The sequence below is a fragment of the Atractosteus spatula genome, chromosome 5, assembly GCF_055471065.1.
Source record: "Atractosteus spatula isolate fAtrSpa1 chromosome 5, fAtrSpa1.hap1, whole genome shotgun sequence".
Classification (NCBI taxonomy): Eukaryota; Metazoa; Chordata; class Actinopteri; order Semionotiformes; family Lepisosteidae; genus Atractosteus; species Atractosteus spatula.
The window spans coordinates 6,518,094-6,530,682 of NC_142710.1; positions in this window are offsets into that span (position 1 = coordinate 6,518,094).

The window sequence follows — 12,589 nt, forward strand, 5'->3', positions numbered from 1 at the left end:
GTTCCTCTGCCGGCTGCAGGATTTGAACTGGCAACCTCCCAGCCACAGGTGCAGATCCTTAGCCACAGAGCCACCAGCCCTGCTTTAAAGTACAGGTCCACAACTTTTTCATCCAGAGGTCCAGAACCCAGTCTCTAAATTAGCGGCACCCATTCCTGGGTCTGGAGCCGTCTTCGGTCTGCTGGCTTTTGGTCCAACCACGTGCGACCCACGGCTATAAACGAGCGACCAGTCAAGACTTTCAAAAAGCGTTAACGTGGTCCAATGAGACTCGCGATCAGTGTAAAGACATCGTTCGGATCAGGGGCAGAACGGAAACTGTGCTGCCACTGTGCACCTCAAGGACAGGGTTAGTGGTAGACGGTGGTGTGCGGTTGGCTTTTCCATACTAACAAAGCTCTGCAGCAGCACATCTGCATTGACGTTTTGTTGATGGGGCGGGGTGTCGAAAGAGCGAGAAAAAGAAAAACAGGAAGCATTTTGTTTTTCCTGCCCGGGGAGGGAATGAAATAAGGAATTACTGGGGAATTCTCTGAGTCCCCGTGCTCTCTCTCGGCCTTCGTTTATGAGTCCTAATCATCCTCCAAAATTTCGCTTTGTTCACCTTGTCTGCTGGATTGCACAATTGGAATGACTGGAAGAGCCCAGACAACAATACCTGGGAAAGGGAGTGCATGACCTCAGCGCTAATCAATCATGCATCGCCCCTCCCGCCCTCGTTACGCCTCTCTCGGTATTTTCGCTTGCTGTGCTGAGTCTCCTCCGTGCTGCTGACACACACCCTGAAGCTGTCTCCCGGCATGACTGCACATGCAGCACTGCACCTGCTGAGCGGCTTCTTACCAGAAATGAGAGCCCTACGCCCGTCCTGTTCGACATCGCTCTCGTTTGACGTGACAGCCCGGACGGATGTGTCGCTTTATGGTTCCCGGGCCCAAATCAGAATCTCCGAACCAAATCGCAGGAACAGATCCTGGTAGCACACAGCTTGCCTTCGTACTATTTATATTAGATCAATACTAAACACCATCACATTTATTGGTTTCATGCAATCGCTGCACCATGAGAGCATGAGCTTTGTGTGAGCAAACCTGGGGCACCTTATGTGTGGAGTCTGCGTGTTCTCTCAGGGCCCCAACTTTTGGAGACGTGCTGGGGAGTTGACTGGCCTTGGCTAAATTGCCTGTTCAATGAGGAACAGGATGCAGGACCTGAAGCTCATTGATCCACTCTTTCCAGAGTGGATCTGTTACAGTGTGGACATCAATAGGCGCTATAAGGGGTAGTCAGGGAGCAGTGGGGGGACCCTTCCCTCTGGACACAAGTCTGAAGGATCACGGGTTCAAATCCAGGGAGACATGCTGCTGTGCCACTCTTGAGCGAGGTGCTTCCCTCACATTTAATAAACATATGAATAGGTTTCCAGGTCCATGCATAGGCAAATTTGCACTCCCTCATCTTATCACGTAAAGGAAAGCAATTAAAATAAGAAGCCTAAAGGTAAGCAGCATAGGAACATCTGCTTTTCTTTTGAAAACCAGTTCAGCAGGATATTCAGTGACTTGGGGACAGCTGACAAACGCACAATTAACAAAAAAAACACATCTAACGAATGTATTTTTCTAACATGAGCTTCAGTTAAAAATATAAAGCAACAGTGTGTACGATCTGTGCTAGAAGGCAGTTCAACATATTTCAGCTAGCGTACAGATGAAACTGCTATGATCCACAGTATTCCACACTCTGTTTTCTTCCCACTTTTGGGGGATTCCTGCAGAATAACATCTTTCACTGTCATCCAGGTTTTTGGCTTTTTTGCTATTTCGATTTTTTGAGGCAGTAAGTGTGCATATGGTGGACCAGGCTGTGGGCAGTGGTCATCACTGCTCTGCTCCAAAATACTCTTCAACTTCAAATCTGGGGCAGCCATCCAGTGCCGCAGGCAGAGATCGCCCAAGTCGAGCTCTGTCCTGACAGATCACACCCACCCCAGAAATAACTCACCGAAACGGGAGCAGGAACCGGATTGAACTGCGGCCCATAAAACGGGGTTCCTCCCAGTTTCCCCCCTTTTTTGTCCCGCGCCCAGTTCTCCGTTGTTTTCAAGGCAGGATAGAAACTGGCATTCCTAGCAAGCAGGGGAGAAACGAGGTGTTGCACGTGCGGCATTGTAAAAAAAAACCCACACAAAGACTCAAACAAACACAGCTGCGTGTCATCAGCCTGACATCTGCCGCCGCCACCGCTCCGGACGCCAGCTTGCGCGCGCACCAAGCCAGCGACGAGTTGTTATCGCCAAACAAAAGCACACTCCTCTGACGACAGCCCATTCCCTCCTCGCGGGGAGAAGAGACGCTGTCCGGAGCGAAACACGTTGACAGTTCGTTTCGTTGTCATTCAGGGCTGCAGAATTGTGCGGCGATAATAATAAAAACTTTATTTTGATATAGCAGCTTTAAAAGTGGCTTCTTGATGCTCTTCACAGCAAAACAACAACAAAACAAAAGAAAAACACACAATGGTTGTACAAATGAGAGGAGGTGGTGGGAGGGGGTATGGAATACAGTAGGAGCAATGGGGCAGACACAGAGCCAGTTAAGGCCCTTCTAAAAAAGAAGGGTTTGAGTCTTGATTTGAAACAGCTCAGGGATGGCGACTCTCTGATTTCCTTTGGGATGGAGGCCCAGAGCTTGGGAGCACAGCCGGAGAAGGCCCTGTCACCCATGGTGTGCAGACATGCTTGGGGGACAGACAGGAGACCAGAATCAGTGGAGCGAAGGTTGCGAGGACGACAGTAGCTCAGACAGGTACTGAGGTGACAAGCCATGCAGAGCCTTATAGGCGAGCCTGAGGATTTTGAAGTGGACACAATACCTGACAGGAAGCCAGTGCGAGGACTCCAGGACAGGAATAATGTGATCATTTGCACTAGACCTGGTAATGTCCGAACTAAAATTTGAGCCTTTTTGTTTTAAATCAACAGCGTAGAATACAGTAGAAATTAGGCTTTGTGGATGTGTACGGGAAAAAAACCCCACATGAAGTCATTGATGAGAAAGCCTTGACATTAGATTTGATTGGTCAAAGTGATGGATTAGCTACTGCACTGCCTCATATTGGCTGTTCATGGCCAGTTAACCTTGCGGTGTTGTGATCACGTTTCTCCCGATTCTGGCCTGTCTGGGTTTGGGCTTGTCACTATTTTCATTCACTGAGGCTGTAGGTGTAGGCCGTGGTCTTTCACGTCCAGCAGTTGGTCATCACCCGTCTTGGAGGCAGAGTCTTGCAGCATAATCCTGTTCAACGCCTTATCTGGGGTAGAGTGCCACAGGCTGAGAACACCTGAGCTGAGCTCTGTCCTGACAGATCGCAACCACGTCAGGCACGTTGCACTAATGTCAGACCAATTCTTTCCTCCCAGAGATGGAATCCGGTGCAAGACCCTTTGATATTTTACTTCGTTATACTAATTTCATTCTGTTGCACCAATTTGATTGACTTTAAGATTGCTAAGCGACATGCATGGTTCTTCCTTTCTAAGTCACAGCTGGTATAATAGTAGAAAACACTAGTGGAGGCTTTGAGCACATTGTGAGTGCTCATAATAAACACATACTGTATCTCTTGATTAGATCTAGAATGGGGGTTCCCTAATCCCCATCCTGGGAACCCACATTCCTGCTAGTTTGTGCTGCAGCTGAGCCCTCAATTAAATAATCAGACGCTTTATAGCCCTCAAAATAACTTTTATTTGAACTCTCTCATTGTTTTCAGTACACGTAGGAGGGTGGCTTTCAACTGTGGTGTTTCTTAAAATGGCCTACCATTTCTTTTGCTTTCTTACGAATGTCAACACCGAATAGAAAATAGAAAGAAATCCTGCAAGGGTTCGAACCAAGCGGCTTGTGCATCACATCACTGCACAATTTGTGTCGTCCGTGAAAAATTGACAGCTGTCGTTGTTCCGTAAAACTAGAGGTTAAGAGCCAGACCTTTATCACAGCTATGCCCAACTTCAGTGCCGAAAGGCTGCACTCCAGGAGGTCTTACACTTCTGTTTTATCTCTCTTTAAAGCTCCAGCTCCTGAGAACCTCAGGGATTGAGCTCCTGCTCTGGCAAATAGCAACAGACCCAGAAATACAGGCACAGCAATTACATTGGCCTAATTAATCCAGTAATCACCTCAATTAGGTAGTTCATTCCGTGGTTGCAGTGAAAACCAGCAGACATACTGGGCCCCCGGGACTGGAGCTGTGCAGACCTGCTCTGTGATGTCATACTTAATGAATCCAGGCACCGTTAGCATTTTCCAGGGCATCTGGGAACCGATGATACAGCACAAGGCGGTGAGACATTTGTCTGCAGCTGTGGGATAAGTTGCAACCTCTGAGTCAAAGGCTGTTCAAATCAAAATTGAGTAGCGTGACAACAATAAATAAAAACAAGTTCTTGTTATGCTGTTATCTGGGGGAGTTGAGGTCAAGTCCTACAGGAGCCGCAGTAATGGATAGTTTTCACTCTGACTGAATTTACAGCTCCTATAACTGAATGTAGTGCAGAGATTCTGCTTGGAAACCAGCAGTCAAAGCAGTCTAGCGAGGTCGTTCTGATGTGCTCTAAAGAAATTCGAGCTGTGTGGAAAACTGGCAAGATTGAGTTTCAATTAAGAGCACATCAATCATCCTGCTGTGGTGTTACTGTCCGCTCTGAATCAAACTCCGTACATTGGATTTGCTCGGGGGCAGCAGGTCTCATTGTGAGAGATTCTGATGACATCACTCTGAGGGACTCCTGCACCGGAGGACCGGCCATTTGGCATAGGGCAGGGGAACCCATCGCTGGTCCTTAGGGGGCGCTGTTCAGCAGGTTTTACACGTCTCTTTAAATCTCTACTTACTTAGGAACAAGGAAAGTTCATCTTTGTCTCATTAAGCAACTAATGCACCCATCAAGGTAATTAAAGGCTCAATTGAAAGGAAAGCCAAAAAAAAATCTTATGGCCCTCCAGAGCTCGGGTTTTGCCCCTTTAACATAGTGATTTGCCCTCTGCTTGGGCTGAGGAGGTGGGGTGCATAGGGGCACCTGAGAGATGGAGAATTGGATCCTGGCACATGCTGCAGAGAACAGAAAAATCGGGTTGAATCACAAGACTTTCTCCAGCTCATAAAGCGGGGAATCACATAGCGATAAGTCTTTCCTGTGAAAGCTGAGGTTGCTGCTGGAAGAGGTGTTAGTGGGGCCAGCAGGGGGCGCTCACCTTGCAGTCTGTGTGGGTCCTGATGTCCCAGTATAGTGATGGGGACACTATACTGTATAAAGGTGCCATCCTTCAGATGAGACGTAAAACCGAGGTCCTGACTCTCTGTAGGCATTAAAAATCCCAGGGCGTTTCTCGAAAAGAGTAGGGGTGTAACCCCAGTGTCCTGGCCAAATTTCCCCCTGGCCTTTACCAATCATGGCCTCCTAATAACCCCCATCTCTGAACTGGCTTCTTCACTCTGTTCTCCTCCCCACTGAGAGCTGGTGTGTGGGGAGAGTACTGGAGCATCATCCAGGTGGGGCTGCACACTGGTGGAGATGCAGGGGATCCCCATTACCTGTAAAGCGCTTTGAGTGGAGTTTTCAGAAAAGCGCTATACAGGTGTAAGGAATATTATTACCTTAGTAGAATTGTTTACAGGCGGGGTCAAAGTGACTTGCTGGTCACAGACGTAACAGAGCCACCTACTGGCCACGAGTAGTAGTATTAACACTCACTGTACCTTGGCGAGCGTTCCGGACGTGAAGACACATCGCCGCAAGGCTGCATAACGAAAACAGCAACAACAACCACGCAGAAAAGCGCCTCACTCAAAATGTTACAAGCCGGATCTGGTGTGACTGAACATTTATTGGAGAGCTCATGGTAATTTGCAGCTGGGAGTAAGGGATACCCGTATGTTCGTGATTTTTTAATTTTCTATCGAAGGAGATTTCAGCGCACAACAATTGTTTTGCCGCACTTCATTTCAGCTGCGTTTTGCACGCAGCAGGTGTGCTTTTGTCCCCACCTAGTTCCGAATAGACACCCCCTTAACGTTTTCTTCTCTCTGAAAAGTGTTTTTTGGTCGGGGTTGGCGAGGCGTTAGAAATTAGGCGCTGAATCGATGCGCGCTCGGGCGGTGTAATTAACGCGGATATTAATTTACAGTAATCCGCGAATACCGCTGGAAAAAAAATCAAAGGAAAAATGAGCATCTATTGAGCTGAACGTCTTTTCAAAGGGAACCCAATCCGCCTATAATTCTGATTCCACAGGTATCGCCTTTTGCGACTTGCGGTATACGTAACTTTTAACTGCTAGTTCACCCCACAAATTACTAGGTATGATATAAAAATGCCGCTTTTTGTAGTCCTGGTCAGTTTTTACTCGGTCTCTTCTTTTTCATTTGTTTTTTTTTTAAGAGAAACAACAGCATCAACTTCGGTTTCGCGGCCGGGCTAAGCCGGTTATTGGTGAGAATTCACTCTCCGGGTGCTGTACAGACCTTTGAAACCACAAAAAGACAGACCCCCCTCTCCTCTTTCCTGCCTCCTCTCTCATGACCTCACCGGGTTCAGGTCGTTGAAGCAGGCCGGGTGGAGCGGCGTGGTGAAACGTCTTCGCTTACACTTGTGCCCGGAGGTGGTTTCGGGGTGGGTGTGTGTGTTTGTGAGTGAACCAAGATGCTGAGCGCGAAGCGGCAGGGCTTTTTTTTGGCGAGTTCCTGTGTCCTCGGTGTGAGTGACTTTTTTTGTTCTGAAGAAACGGGGGATTTCGAGAGACTTGGGAAAACGTGCCTGACAGCCGACCTTGAGTTCCAAGGTGCTGAATGTGACCCCGCCCCTGTATACATACCCAAGAGTTCATTTGCTTTGTTAAACACGAAATAGAGGCGAGACCTGTATTTGGAAGAAAAGTGTCTAGACAGATTGCCAGTAGGGAAAGTCTTTATTAACGTTTCGCTTTTCTACAGAGGGGTGCGGTGGTCAGCATTATTGTCTCACAGCACTGAGGCCCTGGGTTATCTTCCAGATATTGGGGTGCTGTCTGGGTGGAGTTTGCATGTTCTCCCTGTGTTCACACATTTTTTCTCCAGGTGCTCTGATGGCCTCACACAGTCCAAAGACATACTGGTAGGAGAATTGCCTTCTGTGAAAATTGGCCCTGGTGTGAGTGTGTCTCTGTGTGCCCAGCGATGGACTGGCATCCCATCAAGGTTGTATCCTACTTTGTGTCCGATGCTTGCCAGGAGAGACTCCGGCTTCCCCACAACCCTGATTTGGAAGAGGCAGTTAGAAAATGGATGGATGCCGAGATCCTCAAAAATCTGCTTTGTTCGGGGGCCAAAACCTGGGCTTGCACACTCTCGACTTCACGGCTTCATGGGATAGCTGAGCAGTCCCACAATCCTTGTGTTTGAGGAAGGCTCTCATTTCACTTCCTGTTCTGTCCACTCGTGTCATCTAGCGGTGTCTCACACTGCTGATGCCGAAGAAATCCACTGTTAGGTCGATGGCTGTCAGTATATTTGGGATTTCGATCTCTTGAATCATCAATCAAGTCTTCCTCATAGTCTTTTCTGTTCAAGACGAAAGAGATTCAGTTCTTTGAGGGAAATGTTATCACCACCATTATATCTGATCTGTTGTTTTATGTAGCTTCTTACGTGTTTCCTGTTATTCTTAATGTGACCTTTTTTTCTTATCTATCCAGCCATTTTCTTTCTTCCAGTTCAGGGCTGAGAGCTACCTGAAGCAACAGCCACAAGGCAGGATACACCCTGGACTGGACACCAATCCATTGCAGGGCACGCACACAGACCTAGACACGCGTGAGGGCACACAGCTACACACACACACACACACACACACACAGACCTAGACACGCGTGAGGGCACACAGCTACACACAGACAGACCTAGACACGCGTGAGGGCACACAGCTACACACACACACACACACCACACACCACACACACAGACCTAGACACGCGTGAGGGTACACAGCTACACACACACACACACACACACACACACCACACACACAGACCTAGACGCACGTGAGGACACACAGCTACACACACAGACCTAGACACACGTGAGGGCACACAGCTACACACACATAGACCTAGACACATGTGAGGGCACACAGCTACACACACACAGACCTAGACGCATGTGAGGGCACACAGCTACACACACACACACAGACCTAGACACACGTGAGGGCACACAGCTACACACACAGACCTATTTTCCCAGGAGCCAGTTAATCTACCAGTAAACCCACACAAACATGAGAGAACATACAAGCTCCACACAGATAGCACCCCAGGAATCGAACCCAGGGATCCTGCACCGCACGACAACAATGCCAACCACCGTGCCACCATTCCACACATCTCTTCTTATGCCACTTTTAATTATTCAATTATACTTTTCAAACAAGACAAATATAAAGAGTATGCTATACACCTCCATCCTTGCTCCTGAAGAGCTCAGAACCAGCAAGTTGTATCCATACACATGAAATCACAGGACTAAGAGAATTTACTTGGGATCACTGGCATGTGCTTGGTTAAATGAAGAAATTTACAGATCACGTGGAACAAAACCCTCCATCCTTCAAGCCCAACAGTGGACATAAAGAGCAAATTCAGGTTTTCACTGACCTTAGCATGCTCCACGTTTTCAGCAATGTAAAACTTAGATCTACGAAACCTCCTGGATTGGCGCTGTCCAGTACTGTTAGCCTGCCACCTAGTGGCGGTAATTGTAACTGCCGATAAATCACTTTTTGGGGGGCGGGTATATGTAAAATGCAACATGCAGAAATAACGGTGGTCGATAGAGGGCAGCAGGGTTTTTTTTTAATTCTTGTAGTGACGTGAAAGAAAAACTAAAGATTTTCGCTCAAAAGATTTTACCCTTGGCTTCTAGTACAGACACGCTGCAAGCTACAAGCATAGACAATAGAGACAAAAAGTAAACCAGTGTTCCTCATGGCTTGACTACTACAAGGCACAGGTTTTGTTCAATTCTAAACAGCTCCGATTTTCAACTGCTACATCTCTCTTCTCTGCTGACCACAACAGGAGTCGTGGTGCTCCTGTTTCAGAAACACTTCTTGCGGTGGTCATCGGAGAGTTTCTGTTTTGACCTGTTAGTGTGCCTTTGGACCAGTGAGTTCCCCTTTTTGTCTGGGTCTCATTCTGAAGGGATAATGTAGCCGTTTATTTAACTGCTGTGTCTCCGGAGTGCTGTGTGTCCTCTCGTGTTTTACTCTTCTCTCTCTCTCCGTCAACCAGTGTTATGTTGCAGGAGTTTCGGTTTCATGATAAGCATGTGCTGACATACTTTGTATACCTTGCATGTTCCTAATACTCTTGGAATTTAAGAATCAGCACTTGATTCTCTGGTCCTTTGACGATTTGTTTTCCCTTGGGTTGGCTATTTGCTTCCATTCGTCCATTTTCGAACCACTTCTTTTGGTTTAGGGACATTTGAGGAGTCAGAGCGTATCCCAGCAGGCAACAGGTGCAAGGCAAGTTATACCGTCACAGGTCAGAAGGCACAAAGAAATGTAAACACACACACCCACACACACTCAAACCAGGGCCAATTTTCCCAGAAGCCAGTTAACCTACCATTGTGTTTTTGGACTGTGGGAGGAAACCAGAGCACCCAGAGGAAATCCATGCAAACATGGGGTGAACATACAAACACCACACAGACAGCACCCCAAGGAATTGAAGCCAAGGCCCCAGCACTGCCAGACAGAAATGTTCACTACCACACCACCTTGCCTCCCTGCCACTCGCACTGTCTACCATTTGTCCAAACACGAACCACAACAACAAAAACCACGTTTTTGGAGAAACAGTTCAGGTGTTTTTATTAACTTTCCCATAATACATTGTGCACACCTGCTCTTAAAATACACCATAACCCTGAAAGGTGTCTATCTTTGATAGACAGCTAGATCATACTCTTAATTTACACAGGAAGTGTCTTTTTTTGCTTACTTAAACAGGAAATGACTTGGCCAGCCAGTGGCCAGAGCTAGGTGCCGTTTCCATGGTGACAGAACAGGAACCAGGTTTCCAAATACAAGCAGCAGAAAACCACAACTTCATCGTCACTTACAATAACAATAATTAGAACTCAACTGCGGGTTATTTTGGGGGGGAATTTTTTGAAAAAACTCAATGCCTGTTTCAATTTTTCTGAAAAGTTTCAAAGCCTCGGAGAGAAACTCAGAGACGAAGCAAAGGACTCGTGCATGTAACGTCGACGACGGTTTTGCCCGCCTTGTTTTTTCCGAGAAGATTTCATCCATGACTGGGCCAAATTCCACACTCTTTTCAGGGGAGTGTCTGAAAGGGGGAATCAACAGGCACGAATACAAAACTCATTTCAACAATTCGGCTCCATCCACAAGAGCTCCCCTGCACTTCTCTCTGTATCTGATAACCAGGGCTGTGATTAAACATCCGACACTTTATCGTGAGAAGGCAAAGGAATTTGGGTTTATTGTGCAAAACTGATATCATTGTCTTTTTTTAAAGGAAGGATGGGGGTGGCAGACGCTTTTAGCAATTTCATATAAAAAAAAGTCAGTTCCTCAACCAGCTCTGTCACATGTCCACATTGTTATTTTGGGATTTACAATATAGCATAGGGGTGGTACAGTGACTCAGTGGTCAGCACTGCTGCCTTGCAGGGATGAAGCCCTGGGTTCAGTTCCAAACATGGAGTGCTGTCTGTGTGGGGTTTGTATGTTCTCCCTGTGTTCATGTGGTTTTTCTCCCCCAGTCCGAAGACATGCTGGTGGGTTAATTGACTTTTGGGAAAATTGACCATAGTGGCTGTTGTGTCTGTGTCTGCCCTGTGATTGCCTGGCTTCCCATCCATGGTGTATCCTGCCTCCTGCCCGTTGCTTGCTGGGATAGCTCCGGTTCCCCATTTCTGTGTTTCTCGGTGTTGGCGGTACAGGAGGTGTGTGCGGGGTCATGTCTGAGCCTTGATCCTTTACAGAGAGCCAGAGGCATTCAAAACCCTTGGCTTACTTACTGTACCAGCTGAAGTTTCCACAAACAGGTCTGTATTCAAAAATCACTTTTGCAATAACCAGTCTGGTCTTTTTGTTTAGAAGGAGAAGACATGGTGAGACTGCATCAAGGGGCTCTTATATCTACATACGGAAAGATGTTAGTTTAGATAAAAGTGTGGAATTCCTGGGAAAAAAACAACTACAAGAAAGATAATGGCAGCAGCTATATCGCCTTGTAGCCTGAACTTATCGGATCTCCGAAGTTAAGGCAGGAAAACTAGACTGCTGCTGGAAGTGGTGTCGGAGAACCAGTAGGAGGCACTCTTCCCTCTAAACCAGAATTTCCAACCACTATGGTGACCAGGGGCTGTAGGAGGGACCATCCTGCAGATGAGACAATAAAAGCCAGGTCCTGACTACTTGGTCATTAATGATCCCATAGCAAGTTTCTCGGAAGAGTAAGGGTGTTGAAGTCGATGCACTGGCTCTGTTCCATTCTGGGCCTCTACAATCTGACCCCCCTCCTCTTTCCTACCCTACCCACTGCTGGATGAACTGGGCCCCCTTCAGATAAGTGTCTAGTAAAAGACACAGCATCGGATTTTTAATCACAGCCCTGGTTATTTCTGCATATGTGATACAGAGAGATGTGCAGTGAAGCTCTTGAGATAAGGGCAGAAATGTTGAAATTTGTTTGGGGATTAAACATTATGGATAGTAATATAAATAATCATAATAATAGGAACAAGTAATAGGTTTATTCCATGCTGAAAAGAGAAGAAAGAAAACACAACGTTTGCTCACACCTGAAGAAGGCTCCAAGGCCGAAACGTTGAGTTTTCTTTCTTCTCTTTTCAGCAGGGAATCAACCTATTACTTGTTCCTTTGCAGCCTACGCATGCTGACGCAGCTCCCCACCTGAACTACTATAATAATAATAGTACTATCCCAGCATGCTAGAGACACATTTTCTACCATAAACACCTGTTTATTTACCAGCCAGGTGAAAACAGCAGTGTCTTATGTCTAAAACTCGAAGATGCCGCAGTGATTGAGCTCAGTTACATCTCTGAAAGAACCACATGGTGACAGCTGTGCTTTTCCCGACCACTCTGAACATTTGCAGTTAAATATTTGGACTGGGTCTCTGTATATATGCAGAAATAATAATAATAATAATAATAATAATAATAATAATTGCTTACACTTATATAGCACTTTTCTGGACACTCCACTCAAAGCGCTTTACAGGTCATGGGGATCCCCTCCATCACCACCAGCGTGCAGCCCCACCTGGATGATGCTCCAGTACTCTCACCACACACCAGCTCTCAGTGGGGAGGAGAGCAGAGTGATGAAGCCAGTTCAGAGATGGGGATTATTAGGAGGCCATGACTGGTAAAGGCCAGGGGGAAATTTGGCCAGGACACCGGGCCAAATAACAAGGGCTATGATTAAAAATGTGATGCTGTGTCTTTTATTAGATGCCTGAGCACCCAGGATGATAACTTTATG